We start from the raw sequence: 17213 nt of genomic DNA, 5'->3' as shown, positions 1-17213 counted from the left end.
TTGATTATTCCCCTGGCCAGCTGTAATCAGTTAATTATGGAATTTGTTTGAACATGAATCCAGTTCACTGTTCCTCCTTTCCATTCACTCACGTCCCCTCCATTAGAATGAGAAAAAAACAAAAAAAACATTGCAGTCAAGAACTCTTCTGCCGGTTGCCTAGCAACTTATGTGCAAGCATGTGCTTGCTTGTGCTAGTGCTCACACACACACACACACACACACACACACACACCATGTTAAAGAGCCATATTTCACATTAAAGTCTAACCTTAAAACGTGATAAGGATTACTCCAAGCAACAACAGTGCAACTAGACCATAAGCATGCTGTACCAGTATTCAAATGTTTGCCTGTTTCTGAGATAGCGGCATGACCACGTGATGCACAGGTGATGATGTCACAGCCATACCCCAACCCAAACATCAGAATGTGTGAAGGACCAAACGGTTAGTCTTGTATATCACTTGTAGCTATATTGGTGGTGGGAATGATCGAGAAGTGAAAATAAGAGAGTGAAAGACCGACAAGCAACAGCCACAATGTCGCTTTTTGGAAGAGTCATCAAGAGAGGGCACCTGGTGCTCTATAGCCCTGGGGCAGAGTCCAACGCCTGAAGTTCTGCTGACAAGTGAGTCACCCACACCACTGCCAACACAGTGGCTCTGTAAAGAAGACTAGTGGCCTTCTGCCATTGGCACTTATGGTTTTGCCCTTCAAACCATACTAGGCTGATACGCGTTTCCATTACCAGTATAAACACGCTGAATTGCATCTCCAGAATTGGGCCAAAGCAAGCCCAACCCGGCTCCAAGCAGGCTGCAATGACACACCTTTAAAAATAATAATATTAGTTTTTTCCTAAAACTTGATAAGCCTAATGAAAAGGGTAATGAAAGTTTAGATGGAAGCACACCCCGTTAATTTTAGGTTGTCCTATTTCAAACAGGTATTTTGTATAACAAACAAATCTCGTCAGATTTCTTTCAGATTAGTCTTGGTCTAATTACTGGACATTGGAGAATATTTCACACTTTAAGATCGCTGATATTAATATTCCAGTTATGTCCTAATATCAAGGACATCGTGTGGCACTCTGAGAAATATGTGTGAAACATTTTCAAATGTGCCAACAAGACTTAAATAAATAGTCTCTCAATGAGTTCTTGAGATAATGAAGCAAAAAAGGGGTGAATATTGACCATTGAATTTGAATTGTGTGTTTTGTTGGACTGAAACAACCCAGATATATGAAATGTCTCTTATATGAATCAATACAATTATATGGTAGACAATAGAATAAAACTAAATAAGCTACAATAAGTGTGTTGTTTCATTGACTCAAGACAAGCACGTTGTCAGTTAAAGACACTCCCCGCTTTAACGCACCTAGTCAAACGGGATTCAAACTGGAGCCAGGCCTGTAGTCCAATTGAAAAAGTCTGTAGGCCTCACCACAACAATGAGCTGATTCACAACATGGGTTTCACAGGATCTGAAATTATATTGAGACACAACAGGAAGCATTTCATACAGTGCATTTGAAAACAGGGTAATTGATGACCTACTGGTAACTGTTACAGCCAAGGAAACTATATTCAAGAGACACTGAAAAAATATGTATGGACTCAAAGTGTAAGCAATCATGATACTGTGGCAGCCAAACAGTATTACAGTACTGAAACAACCGTATTTAAGTAATCCAACAATGGTCGAGAAGGTAAAAAAGGGAACTTTAATTGTTTTTCTACACCAACTAAATAACCTTCCACTAACAAAGGCAAACTTTTTTGATCTCAAAACAAGGTCTTTCAAACAATAGCTTGCTCCTTCCTATGGTCCAAGGGGGGGAATCAGAACCGCCATTTAAAATTTGAAGGGAACTGCTAGAATTCAGCAAAGCTGGGTCTTGGCCAGGATTCTGTAGCCCCGCCCCCTCCTACACCCTGTGACATCATCGGCATGTTGAAGTTGAACACTGCTCTATATATAGCTGCCTACCGCCCGCACTGCTTTGCACTGCTCTGCACTGCTCTCCATTTGCCTCCCTCCCCCTCCGACTAGATCTGTTTACATCACTCTCCTTCTCAGTCTCTAATAGAACAGCTCTCGCTGCTCACTCATTTAGAAATAAGAAAGGTAGAAGCTGGGGAGAGGAGAGGTGAGGGAATATGCAGGAGAGAGGGATGAAAGGAGAGATAAACAATGAAAGAAGGGTCATAGAGAGGAGGAGGGGATGGAGTGAATAGACATGCTGTAAATGAACCTCTCCACTGAGAGCACTCACGTGTCTGACACACACACACACACACACACACCCCTGTAATGCATCATTGTGTACACGATAGAGCGAGTGACGTTGTGGCATGTGTGTGACTGGCATTATAAACATCCTCCCTGCACAAAATAACATCCAAGGCAGCTAATCTGCTAATCCCGCAGCCACTGAAAATGTATTCAGGATCACGCTTGTGGCTCAATGTGAGGAAGCAGCCTGGGAGCAGGCTCCATAGCGACGCAGTGTAAGGGATTCTGCCTGGAGACAGGCAGCCAGTCACCTGCAGCGCCTGGTACACCAGCTCCACCATCCGCTTGACAGTATCTTCACCTCCACCTCACCAGGCATGATATACATAACAGAAGGGTGGAAAACATCAACCCACTCCCGCTGCAACGCTCTTCATCTCCAAAAGCATTCAAAACAACACATTTCTTGAATTGATATTTCACCCAAAATATTTTCCACTTGTGTCAATAACATCACTTGATACCCTGGCGGTTATTTTTCTAATGTACATCTTCTGCAATTTGGATTTGATCGTCAGTATTGCAGTGTACTGTTGGATTTTAAATAGTGTATTGTGAAACGTTTGACATCAACGGATCGTCAGCCAATAAACAAGCCTGGTCAACAGAGAACACCTTAGGAGAGCCCTGATTGGCTACAGAGGAGCATGATTATACCAATAGTGTACACTGCATCACTTCCGCAAGGAAGTGGAGGCAGGGAAGGGTCTGTTGTAAAACACACAACCTAGCAGATCCGCGTTAACATAATGCTTCTTCATAATAGTTAACTATTTTAACGACACCGACAATCCAAAACCCAAGTTGAATCTAAAGTGTATATTTCAAAACGTGAGCAGCTTTTACTTCTTCGCTACCTACAGAGTTTGTTATGTACGATCATTCAAAAAATGATCGTAAAAGGAAATGTTATTTCCCATAGACATTTGACCATTGGAACCAGAAGCCTCGGGGGCGGGACTTATTCCTAGGCTGTGTTATTACCCCCCTATAATAAGAATGAATGAACTAAACTAACCACCACTGTGTATGCTGTATTCACATTCAAATCAATGAAAAAAAATGCTCCACATTATCTGGACAGATCCTCTACTGGGGTGGGCTTGAGTGTGTTGGTGTGTCCACTATTCTCTGTGTGTGCTTGTAAAGCAGGTGAAGAGGAAATCTCATCCTATTTCTCGTCACATGCAGTTTCTAGTTTCATCAACCCCCTTTATTTATCCATCTCAAGTCCCCCCCCTCTCTTCTTAATATTAAAAGTTGGCCGGCAAACGGGCAGTTACTATGGCTACACCGGAGGAGTTAACCCTATAGGGGACGCATACAACTGGAGGAAAAGAACATGGAGCTCACTGGGAAGCGATTACCTAGAACACCCACATGCACATAACATCAGACTAGAGCCTAATCAATATTGGATTTTAGGGGCCGATACCGATATTAGGGAGAAAAACATTACCCACATCGTTTCATCGCCCAATATTGAAAGTGTACATATATTGTCCTATTTCGAAAAAAAAATATTGTGGTACCCTGGCGGTTGAGCAGCTCTACTTCGGGCCTCAGCAACATGTCATTAAATCTTAGGCTAACGGAACCAATGAACCATATGGGGAGGAGCTACTAACCTTCACACAGGATATGATATAAAACTGTTAGTGTTGGGAGGGTTTAGGTGAATGCTCAGTAAAAGCATTTAGAGGTTAAACCAGCCCTGTAGAGGAATTCTAAAGAGGTAATTACATTTATAAACAACCATTTCTAAAGTTTTCATATCGGCAGACAGATACTTCGATACAGATATATCTGTGAAAGGCCAATATCTTCCAACCGATATATCGGTCAGACACACATACAAAGTAAAAGTGCAATTCAGGACTATTTACTTGCGCTGTGATGAGGCTGAATCAAATGTGGATGCACAAAAGAGTTGCACAGACAAGCGTGTACACGAGCACAAATGCACATAAGCGCACGATCTGAGGCTGATGTACTAATCAACACACATGCAAACACTGATAGGTTAAGGTTGGCTAAAGGAAAACAAAAAGTAGGCTAAAGGGTTTCGCACACACTCGCACACCCTAATCAAGGCTTAATACTGGCCTAAGCAGTGGATTTGATTAGAATCTAGCATTCTACTCCAGTGTAGCTGGGATTATGAAAGTGGACCAACACACACACAAATAGAGAAAGTATGACATCGAAATATTCCCCTTGGATTCATCCAGGTATGTCAGTAGTCAACCAGAAAATCTTGATGAACTTAAAATTAAACCTACTTTTTGACCAATCGATTAGTCGAAGAGTTAACATTTTGACCTTTACATAAATGCCTACGTACTTCATTTTTTTATTCAAACTTGTGAAAACAGGGGTTTTACCTAGTCTTTAAGTTTATACATATGATTAATACAACAGAAACAACGGCGCCTTTAAGATTATTTGTATTAATAATCAAGGTCATTTCTAACACAATTTATCACTGAGGGGTGAAATTAATCAGTCTGCATGTGTCCCTTGTGCCCCAGAGAATAGGACAGCAGCGATTGTCCAACCAATTAGAACATAGTTGGACAAGAGCAAATCGCCTAACCTAAATATTAAACATCACACAGCCGGATGATGCAGGTTGTTGCTAGAATAACCAGATATGACCAAAGCATCGTACATTTTTAAATGTGTACATTTGGATAATTATTTCACTGGAGACCTGTATAAACAGAAAACGCTCAATGTTCCCTTAGAACGTAGGAAGACCATTTAAAGGGTCGCAGTAGTCATTGTCTAGGCAAGTCCGTCAACTCCTAACTGCCTAATCAGCATGTTTCCTCTTCTCCACACTTACAGTCATTGCTGAGCTCACACAGCTAAAATACAGAACTATAACAGCATCCCAGACAAAGGAAGGGATGCCACACAGGTAGCTGCCAACAACAGTACACGATACAAACTGGAAAAACCCTTAAAAATCCACTTTGCCCGGCTGTCGGTCTTCTGCTTGGTCGCGTTCATGCAACAGATCAACGTGTCATGTGTGTGTGTCTTTAACTGAAGTATATTCCTCTTGTTCTACTTCAGTTTAATCAGAGAGTCAACAAAAAATAATTTAATCCAATACCACCACAACGAATGGAGAATGTACACTAAAGAGTGTAAGCCGGTATCGGGGCTCTCTAAAATGTTGAATTAGCTCCTGACCGACGTCGAACAACGTTCACCACAAGCAAAAACAAATAACCGTCACAACCGCCGTCAACCCAAAGATTCCTGTGACAAACTCCTCCTCTCTCCTTTCCACAAAATTAGCACTCTGCGTTCACACGCTGCACTCACTGTTCCAAAGCAGAAGGGGATAGGAGTGCTGTACAGTAGATTTAGTTTGCTGATAATCTCCATAACCAGGGAGAAAACGACTTGTTGCTTTACCTTTATACCTAGTTTCTAGTCGTTCATACATTATGTTTTTGATTTCTCAATCACCAAAACAACAAGCAACTTGTGATGCCAACAAGGTTTACCAGAATAGGTTCAAACACTTTGGTTTAGTTTTGCTACTAGATGCTAGGCTAGTCATTCAATTGGTAATGACATTGATATTTTCAGCAGCAATACAATCGGTTGTTGAGGTTTAAAGAGTTGTCAGTTATTTAGGGGGAAGAGAAGAGCCAAGGAATACAGTCACTGCTATGCTGATGACTTATCTTAGCATGTCACTGGATTCATCTGGCGTGCATGGACACACTCACACGGACACACTCACGCACGGCCACTCACCGACACGCATGGACACACGCTTGCGCACACACTTCTCTCTGGATGCGTGGGTGGATGGGAACGAGTCACATAGCTTTCTGGCAAACAACATTTCTTGAACAAACACTGAGGGATCACGAATGCCGGGGCTGGACCTATACAGCAACAAAGCACACGTCATTTCAGCTGTACAGCACGACACCCCCTGTAGTTTAGTTCTACAACAACAGAGCATAAATAGCTTTAATTATTTCTCTGGTTTTCAAAGACCCCAAGTTGGAGACCCATTGACAACCATTCTCTTCCCAATAATGTTAAGCAGCTCCAATAGCTGTACTATTGTTTTGTTCAACATAAGTAATCATAGTTTCGACTCTGATCTTCACTCAGAGTTCTAACTGTGTGTAAAAGCAGAATCAAAACATGACTTGTTCATAAAATGGCACTATTGGTGAAAATGACCTCATCATGGCAGTTTGCATGCACTTACTTGGGATGAACAATACAGACACCATGATTACACCACCGGAGACTCACTTGTAGTAGAAAGGGATTCAATAGCTTGCCTAATTCCAAAACTAAACAAAAATTTAGGCCGATTTTACATACAGCTTAAAAGAATGAGGTGCCCGTACACTTAGATTTTACATATAGACAAGAGATGTTGTCAACAATTAACCTGGGATCCCAGCAATCAAGCCAAATCCTTTAAAGCTAGGGTGGGTAATTTTGGAGAAAACAGCCGTTGAGATTCCGTTGTGTTCTCTCTGGTCCGTCCCTGCCACGCTCTACCTGCTGTAGCTCCTCCCTCCGAACGTCAGTTATGCGCGTTCATGTGAATTCAGTTACATTGATAGGAAGACGAAACACCATTGCAACAACATTATAACAATACATGGAATATCATATGCTACACTTCCCTCGCTGTCCTTATCTTGGCAGTTGTGTCAAAGTAGCTTTTACACAAACGTGACTCGGACATTATCCACAGTTGCGTTGAGGCCTAGGCGATGTGTGAGCACAATCTCTGTGTTATTCCGACAGGTTAGTGTAACCATAACTAACACATAAAACGGACCGCAAAAGAACCATGGGCCGATGCAAGACATCCTACGGAACCGTATTGAAACGGTTACATTAAAGAACCGTAATCTAACAGTTATCGTGGCTCTGCCTAGTAAAAAACCATATCAGCCGACACTTTACATATTCTTCACAATATACCATGGAGAGATATCACTATTCCTTACCTGTCTATAAGAAATGTAGCCATCTCAGCGTCCGATTTTACGTTTCTCAGGTCACGTAACTCTCTCCATCGCTCATAAACCACGCCAATGTTTACTCTGGTTTTATTTCGAGCTCTCTCCGCCTCCCTTTTAGTAGCTGTCCTTTCAACAAGTGTCTTTCCTCTTTTTTTCGCTGTCTTAGTGGTGTTAGTTGTTGGTATCCGGGGAATGGGAAATTTAGGGGCCATTGATGAAGACATTGCTATTCATTTGCTGTCGCCGTAGTAGTGCAAAACTGTCAGACTGCTAGGCTCGTGAACGCTCACGCAGGGACGGACCAACGTCATTGCCAAGGTGAACGGACAGTCCCACAGTCAATAAAAACTGAGAATCAGAGCCTCGCTCTGATTGGTCAAAGTGTACATGAGCGGTGGCAATTTTTGGGGGCGGCACACAGAGGCGAAGGGAGAGTAAAGTAATGGGCAGATATTCTCAGAGCACTTCACCTACATATAGCTGACTGGCTATTATGACAGTTTTGCCAAATATTACAGTAAAAAAATTACCCACCCTAGCTTTAAGTTGTGTGTGTTTGTAGCCCGTAAACAGAACTTTAGCATGTGCTTGTATGATTAGAATTAATGCTTTTCAATTCCACACAAATGGCTAATTGAATAGCACAAACGTAGCTTGCAATCTCTGCAAGCTTAATGAAAAGAATGTGTTCAAACAGGGCTCAAGACCATCATGTACTACTGGTGCCACACACTTTTTTTTGGCACCATAAGAAATTTGGCTGAATCCTTTTTTATACAATCATGTCCATTTACCTTGCATCTCTGTAACACATGTTGATCCTTTACTACTCTCCCGAGTCATACCTCCGATATCGCGATACCAGACGCAATCATTGAAACCACGCTTCATCACCCTAAAAAGCATGTTTTATTGGAATAAAGCTTTAAAAAGCAAAACTGTAATATCAAGTGCTGTGTGGAGGAAGTCGGTGGCTTTGGATCCACTCTTGGTCCGAGTTTGACTCTGTTACAGCAGAGCTTCAATGTAAAGCAGGACACACACTATACGAGCCATGGAGCACCACGCCGGGCAGCGATGAATTTAGGTCTTGTTCCATGTTTAATATAATTAGTATGGTGCTGCTACGTACGCCAAGGTTTTGGATGTGCCGAAAGTTATTGAGAGCACGTGGCAAAGGTTTCAATAAATAATAATAATATTATTATGCTCTGTTCACGAGCATGCGCAGAAATGTACTATTGTAGATGACAAATCTCGAGATGTCAAGTCACTGGCAGTAGAAAAAATAAAAAGACCACCAATGCAATTAAAACATTTTTTAATATTTTCAAAGTGAGTGAATCTTTTATAATGAATGTACACAGAGGGAAGGTTCTGTGACAACGGACATGGATTTTCTGACAGGATCAGAAAGCCACTGACCTCTTTCATGCAGCACTTAGTCCTGATTTTGTAATTTTTCTTTTTGAAGCGTTATTCTGATGTTCTATGCGTCTTCTTTTATACTGTCCCAACTGGACCTAGGAACACATTACCTCCCATCCACACAATAAATGCAATCATTTTGGTCACAGTCTTAAACCCTGTTAAATGCTGAGTGTGTTACTAGTAGGGGTGGGAATCGAAAACCGGTTCCTACTCAGAACCGACTCCAACTAACCAATTCCATCGGAATTGTACGCCTCCAAAATGATCAATTCTTCTTAACGATGCCCTCATTTCCCTGCACAACGTTTTCCGGTTTTCTCAAAATTTTGCGTCACGGTACATTGCGTCACTCTCTCTGTGACGACTCAGACCTTCAAACAACGAGGCAGCATCATAGAGAGGAGGAAGCGATCCAAAGTCTGGCTCCAGTACACCAAAAGCGATGAAAATGCTACCCTGTGTAATCAATGCAATGCTGTTGTATCGTGTAAAGGTGCAAATACCAGCAACATGCTAAAACATTTGTCTACCCAGAAGGGAATTAAGTACCAAGAATGCATTGTGTTCAAAAGCCTGCATACAAGTCAAACAAGCTCCACTGTGTCCTCTGTTGACGACGGTAATGGTCACATTAAATATCCTGCAGTAGCACACTGTCGCCTTGCAACTGCAAGCAGCATGCGCAGTTTTTATAGTAATACTATAGTTGTTTTTATTAATTAGACCGAGCTACATACATATTGGTTTCATTCATTTTAGATGATGACACAGATAGCTCTCAGGCAGATGGCCCCTCATTATCGGCTCAAGTTACCCCTTTCACGCTTGCTGCTCAGGGTCCAGGAGCTAGGTGGAATGAGGAGACGATGCAAGAATGTCACCGGGCAGTGACCAAGTTCTTGGTGAAAGGCTTACATCCTTTCTCCACTGTAGAGCAACCCCATTTTCGGTAGGTGGTCTATGAAGCCTACAGCTAGTACGTTTATTACAGCCCATTTTAACCCATACAGCGTTTTTACAGTGAACTTTTAAAAGTAACGTCACAGTATGTGTTTTTCTGGTGGCTAATACATCATCAGAATCATGTGTTAAGTTACATGTTTTTGATTCTGTCCTAACAACTGTAGTATTTCATTTACAAATGATTTTAGGAAGATGACAAGGGTCTAAAATCCTAGACCTAACCCCCCCATCAAGGGAAGCTCTTATAAACCACCTGATCCCAGCCTGGTACCAGGTTGAAAGAGAAAACTTCCTCTTCAAAATTCAGAGATGTGAAAAAGGCAGCCATTACAGCAGATGGATGGACAAGCCTTGCCCAAGACCATTATATAACGGTCACTGTACATTATACAAAGCAGGGAAAGATTTTCCTAAGAACCAAGGCAGTGTATGAAGCCCAAACAGCTGGCTGAGGAGATTGAAGAAATACTACTATTTGGTTGAACATGCAAACAAAATATTTAAGGGTGTTACTATATTTTTAGGACGCACTGGTGCCAGGGTGAAAACATAAATTTCCTTCGAAATCACACCATCTCTCTGTGTTCTCCTGTGACCAAACTCACACTCATGGTAGGATCATATCGTGGTCTAAACCAATAAGAGAAAGAGCTTGGTTGGGTCTTTGCCTAGGATTGGCTTTGGTCCTGTTCACTGCTTGTGTTTGTTTAAAAATTGCGAGCGACCTGAACGCCGGAGTAACTGAAACGGAGAAATAAAATAAACGAGACAAAAGACGAGGGAAAATGAAGCAAGGTAAAAACATATAATGTTTTTTCATTAAAAAAACTAAGCCTACTGTTCCAACCAGTCCTACTACTGAGAGTCTGGACCCCACGAAACGCACAAACTTAAACATGCAATAAACAGCAGGCGTGTTAAGCAACCCACTGTGTGTTAAACAACCCATCTGTCCTAAAGGACAGCGCGGATCCGTCTTCCATCTAATAAGCACTTTTTTTATTTCAAACATGATCATTGCGCACCGGTTTTATATTTTTCTACTTTTGTTGGTAGGGCCACATGAGCGTCAGTCAAAGCATAAGTTTATGGTCCTTTTAATTTCAGACTGTACCTTTAAAGCACCCAAAGACGGCCCTAGAGGAGCTGTTTGGAGAGGAGGAGCATGCAGCAGGTAGCACCCCAAGAGACCGAGAACATTGGTGAGCGTGTAGACTTAGAAATACGAATGTACAGAAGTCTTCCTGCTATTCCCATGTCATTTGACCCTGTTCTATGGTGGTGGCAGAAGAGGGACCGTTTGCCACTTCTGCATAATGTAGCACGAAAGTATTTGTTTGCTCGGGCTTCTTCTACTCCCTCAGAAAGGGTATTTTCCAGAGCAGAAAAAAGATTATCTAGGCCTACATGACTTTTTTTCTAAAGTTGACTTGTGTATGTCAACTGTTACTTAATTTACAACATCCCTTTTAAGGAGCTAAACCATGTTCAACAGTTAAATGTTCTTTCTTGTTTTTTTTATAACTTATTTATTGTATCAGTCTCGATTATTTAGAATATATTTTCTTTCTACTCTATATCCTGTCATGGTCAAAAATAAAATGTTTGCTTTTGGTGCAGAAGACTGTGTAAAACTCTTTTTTTTGCCACTCAATGAACTACTCAGGAATCGGTAAGAGAATTGATGAGGAATTGGATCTATATGCAGAATCGACAATGGCATCGATATTGATAAAAACTCGATTCCCACCCCTTACTAGTAGGCCTGCACGATAAATCGTTATAAAATTGCGATCTCGATTCAACCCTGTGTGGATTTAAGTTTTAAATTACTACTTATTTATTTTATTATTATTACTTTTAAAGCCTTCATTTACAAGTGTTTGGCGTTGTTCAGTAGTTATAAAGGGCCAGCAATTAGAGACAATGTGCTGCTATTTGTACAAAATAAATAATTCTGTTTTTGATACTGCACTTTAATCAGTTATAAAGGGCCATATGAAACGCAACGTGCTAGAGGTGCCAAAAAACAATGTATGTTACTGCCTTTTTTTTTGGTCATGGTTCATGTGTACAATAAAAATTACATTTTGTGAGAAAAAAATCGTGGCAGAGAATCGTGATATTAATTCTAAGCTAAAAAAACGTGATTCATATTTTTCCCCGAATCGTGCAGGCCTAGTTACAAGCATAGCACATGTAGCTTGAGCTGTTGCTCCATCGTTACTAGCTTGCAGGTTTAGAAACTTGTAACATGGTATCAATGCAAGCATAGCCATCATGAAAGCAAAGAACAATTAGTTACACTGCTTTCAAGGTCTGCCTGCTTTTTGAAACATTGGGTATCAAGGAATTTTTAGTAGGAATGAATGGAAAATACCTGACTAAAGCGTTTGGCTTCAACACTTCCCATCAAGACTCATCATGCAAAACCTCATGAACTCTTTCTCCTCTTAAACAAACGAGGAAACAAAGAAGTAATACACAAAATATATATATATATATACATATATCAGAAGAAGAGTGAGAGAAAGAGATAAATTGGGAGGAGGGAGAGAGAAAGTGAAGACAAAGATGAAGGAAGGGAAAGGAGGGGAGACGGGATAGAGAGAGACAATATAGACAGAGGGGGAGAGCGGGAGAAGGAGAGTCTGAAAGGCCAGCTTGAATCTGGCTGATGCAATCTAATGGAACATTGTATTATGGAGGTTTGTGGTGCAGGGCGGTTACTCTAGTAATGGAGACACACGAGATAATGTGGGGGTGTTGGTGGAGGTGACGTGGTAAACGATGGTGGTGTAGCCACCATCGTTTACCACGTTAGTCTTTTGCGGAGGACATTATAGTGTTAGGGCTCCGGATATGGAAGAATTTATTCAGCAATACAATTGTATTGTATATTTATAGTACATTTGTAGAAGATGCAATTACATATACTTAAGAATGGAACAAATTCCAAGAGATGTATACAAAAATGTAATATGTGCTTATTTTAAAAAGGTAATACTAGATATTATAACCAATTCCTTGTCAAGATCACAGAATAGGATAGAATGTGTATAATATTTAACAAGGCTAAGGGCAGTTAGAAGAGATGACAACAGTGGAAATCATGAAACCACACCAGGCAGCATAGCTTAAAACGTTAGCAGCATTACATTATTGCGCCCAGAAAATTGACAAGAGTGAAATAAAAATATTAAAAACAACAAAAAAAAAGGAAAATTACATGAGAATGAAAACAAATAATTGGTCTGCTATTCTGGTAGAAAGATGTATCAACCGAAGTGGAGGAAATGGTTTGGGGGGGGCAAGAGAGCGCAAGAGAACCACAAAAACAGATATAAAATTGAATGATATCAATAGCAAATGAGGGGATCTTTGAAGGAGAATGTTGTTGTTGTTGTTGAACAGGGGTAAGGAGGAGAGGGGGAGGAGAGATGGATGAAAGGGAGGGGAGAAGAAGGATAAGGGAACAGTCATTTGCGAGCTAGCCTTCAGATTGGAGCTGTGAGCTTCTGGCTACCATTGGTGGGTAAGTGTGCTTGGTTCTCCCCCACTACACTGCTAAATATAACCTCAACAACTGGAGCAAATGTTGAATAATGAAGCATGGCAGCTTCTGGAACACAACCAACTGCAAGAAGGGTAAATATAGAAGTGTCTCAAAAACACCACTACCAAGAACAAGTTTCCAGAAAGACTTAAAGCCAAACTACACCTTAAACTACCACTAGTCATTAGCAGTGATGTTACAACATATTCTAGCCTTCTTTACAGCTGTGTTCATCGTTTTACTTGTGTCCTTGATGGATTGGGTAACAGAATGCATGAGATTGAGACGCAAGCTTGTGTATAGACAGCCTGCGTCAAATATTGAGACCAGAGTTGAATTCTGTGAATGAATACAAGACATTACTCTTTGCACCCTAGAGCTTTAGGCAAAGACCCGTCCTTCTTGTTCTCATTCAGGCTTTTTATCCATCACAGAGCTCCATCCTAGAGGTCACATCACATAAATACAGAGCTCCATCAGAGAGCTAATCATCATTATATTAACAATAAGACAGATTTCCACCACAGAGCTCCAATTTGTTGTTGTGGCAACCTGGCTGTTGCCAATTAAGGTTATGCAGAGCACCTGAGGAACAGGTGGAGAAGCAGGGCTTAAATAGCCTGCTTCTCCACTCATTCAGGGCTCTCTCAGCCATGTGGCTCATGCTGGAAGGGAGCCGAGTTGGAGACATTCGCAGACAGAGTGGAAGAAGCCGGGAGCGATAGCCACGCCGACATCACCGACGGACCGGACGCGGAAACCCCTCAACCCTTTTGCCCCAGTGTGGAAGAAACCTACGTTTCTGTATTATTTCCCCTTTTCTTTTGTGAGCTGCACGTCATAAAACCGTTGCACCGCAACCCTGCTTGAGCGTTTGTTTCGTTAATACTTGTGTGTATCTAAGGGAGCAGAGGTAATCCTGTACGGTAAGATTTTTTGACGGTAACTATTACAGCACTGGTCCATAGATAGCTTGACAATAACCAACCAACCGAGGAAGAATACAGTTCCAACAGGCTACGCTACAGAGTTTGACCTGATCGGTCAGCACCAGGACCATGTGGCAGGAGCAGCAAACCGTCAAACATGGGGTCAAAGGCAAAAGCAAGGACGAGGAGATGAGGGCAAACAATGACGAGATGCGAGAACATGAGTGAGCGAGATATTGAGAGAGAGAAACTAAGAAAATAAAGCAAGATGGAGAGGGAGATACATTGTGCTTTATCAATGTAAATTAATGTTTTCCAGGCTAATAAAGCCTAGACAGAGAACGACATGAGCAACGGGAATCCAGCTACCTCTCTTTGTGATCCCCTCCTCATCCATGGGCTCCTTCTGCTATGGTCATCTTGCTTCCCCAAACAATACTATCGAGGCAACAAGAGCCAACAGTCTCTCCCCCCCAACCCCCTGACCCCTCTCCTCCTCGCCTGGGTCCATTCAGAGTGCTAGGGGGGTGGTGAGGGGTCAAGGGGTATTGTTACAATGCAGCAACAGATAAACACACTATACTGCGCCCCCAGCTTTCATCAATAATACTCTTCAAACCCACCCACACAGAGAGAGACAGACAGACAGAGAGAGGGCCAGAGAGAGACAGAGAGACAGAAAAAGAGAGAAAAATATCTATCCATCTGTTAAGCTCAGTGCATAGTTTCTCTCTCTCTCTTACCATCAATTCAATTAGCTAGAGTGGCATGAGTGTCCACATTCAACATTGTCCACTGGGTCCGGACAGGCCTGCAGATTATGGCCGGGCTAGGCTGGGGACAGAGGTGGAGCTAGACAGGGAGCGTGGTGTGGGAAGGGTTCAGTCCATACAGGCCCATTTCTTTCCACTTCTGGACTCCTAACTAGTCACTAGTTCTGGTCCAGCAATGACATGCACACACACAATCACACAAATACCTCATCGTACATAAGCCGCACTTGATAACAATTAAGGATTGAAAGAAACAAACCTGTACACATGTCACACCCGCGTAAAGGCTTTTGGTAACAAAGGCCCAATTTAAAGTACATAAAATCATATCCGAAGGCCCTAGAAGTGCTGCGCAGGTTTTCAGACTTTGAGATCTTTGTGGATTACGACAATGAGCAGCTCAGAGGAGCTGACCCACTTGCTGCGGAAGCACGGCAAAATTGTGGTGATGGACCAGCTGGACCACCCCAGTGTGCTAGAAGAATGTGATCACACTTCAGAAATAAATGTTTACAATAAGTCTGTGAGAAGCCTTTGAAATTATTTTATGTTTATATCTTATATCAAAGCATAATATGCTGAAAGATGCATGTATATGTCGGTAATTAAATTGTTTGTTACAAATTAGAAAGTATTGATCATGCCACAAACTTTTGAAAGGTATTTGAGTAGATTACAGGGCATAATCACTGCAGCAAAATACACACACACACACACACACACAAGAATTTATATGAAAGTAGGATTACAAGGCAGAACACATAAACAGGGAGGGTGCGTTGTTTGAACAGATTAGGCTTGGCTATAAAGAAGCGGAAGAGATGATCACGTACCATCCCTGACCTATCAGGCCCCTTAAGTTTGGAACCAAGTATCAAAGTCCAAATCAAGCTTGCAGAGAGATGCATGTCTACGTACATCTATGTGTGCATGTTGACATTAGAATTAGTTAGTATCTGTGTGTGTGCATGCGTGTGTGAATAGAGCAAGGGGTTACTTACAGTGTCAGAGAACAAGGTCAGCCCATCCCTGGAGAGGTGTTGGCTTACTAGCAGAGCACAGCTACTTGAAACCAAGGTCACTGCTTTATGGCTAGGGAAAGGGGGGAAGGCCTGCTACAGGACACCCACACAAAGTAGCAAGGGATTGGTGGGGGGGAATATATCCATCTTTCTTTCTTTGTTCGGCTGGACGAGATTAGACGCACACACACACACACACACACACACACACACACACACACACAGTATGTGTGTCTCTTGTGCTTGCGTGTGCATCAGTGCTCGTGTGTGTGTCTCTTCTGTTCGTGTGTGTGTCTCTTCTGTTCGTGTGTGTGTCTCCGGTGCGTGCGTGCGTGCGTGTGTCTCCTGTGCTCGTGTGAGTGGGTGTGTCTCGCGTGTGCTTGCAAGCGCGTCTTGGGCGTTTCTTTCGCTTATACACCTTGATACTCCCCTTCAGGGCAAAACTTCCTGAAAACCAACACCGGTCTGACATAAACAAATCAAAATAGCAGCCATTATTGGGTCATTATGACTGGAAACTGGAGAGCAGAGAAACCATGTGCATGCATCCTGCACCCTCCTCACTCTCTTCAAAGTCCACTAACCAACATCAGCCAGCTCCTTCGGAACACCACTACAAAATAAGAGCGCTCTTATAGAACTGTAGATGACAGCACATTGGGCGATGGAAATTAAACAGCATCAATTCATTACAAAGACTAGGGTAGGGGTGTACAGTATAAATGGAATAGAAAGTATACCGGTGTGAATTTGCACTAAGGTATGGATTTTGATGTTACTGTGAGACCAGTAGACAGTGTTGTGTGCAACACTTTACAAAGTAAGTAACACGTTAACACAGTAACATAACTACTTTTTCATGTAAAAAGTAAAGACGAAACATAGTTCCTTTTTCAATTCTGCGCAATGTTACTTTTCGTTACAGACGTTATAGATTTGACAGCGATACTGCGTTCTCAGGCAGTATGCTATTGCGCAAGCACGCAGGCGTCCACACCGTACGAGACAGACGCTGGTAGCGTGAAGCTGTCTCTGCATCTCAGACATAGCTTCCGCAGGCATTTCCCAAAGCCAGACATTACGACAAAAAAAAGCGGTGGAACGAGATAACAAACGCCGTTACTGTTTACCTGTGCAAGGACATGACTCCCTTTCAAAATGTCGATAGAAAGGGCTTAAAAAAAAAACTCGATCCCAGGTACGCGTTACCT

The 17213-nt window shown here is 42.0% G+C and overlaps 1 protein-coding gene across 4 annotated transcripts in view; it reads right to left on the bottom strand.

Moving 5' to 3' along the window:
- The window catches only part of ankrd11 (ankyrin repeat domain 11), a 154294-nt gene that overhangs the window by 81557 nt on the left and 55524 nt on the right, over positions 1-17213 (bottom strand). The window contains exon 3 of one of the 4 annotated variants that reach the window (XM_079737306.1): positions 1390-1495. The exons of 2 other annotated variants lie outside the window; for them this stretch is intronic. The gene's annotated coding sequence lies outside the window, so the exon portion shown is untranslated. Of the gene's footprint in view, positions 1-1389; positions 1496-6084; positions 6150-17213 lie in introns of those variants that run through there. One more of the 4 variants, XM_079737307.1, reaches the window with a different exon arrangement.

Source organism: Pollachius pollachius, assembly GCF_949987615.1.
Source record: "Pollachius pollachius genome assembly, chromosome: 5".
Taxonomy (NCBI): Eukaryota; Metazoa; Chordata; class Actinopteri; order Gadiformes; family Gadidae; genus Pollachius; species Pollachius pollachius.
The sequence above is the reverse complement of the archived record's forward strand: the minus strand, read 5'-3'. Positions and strand labels throughout refer to the sequence as shown.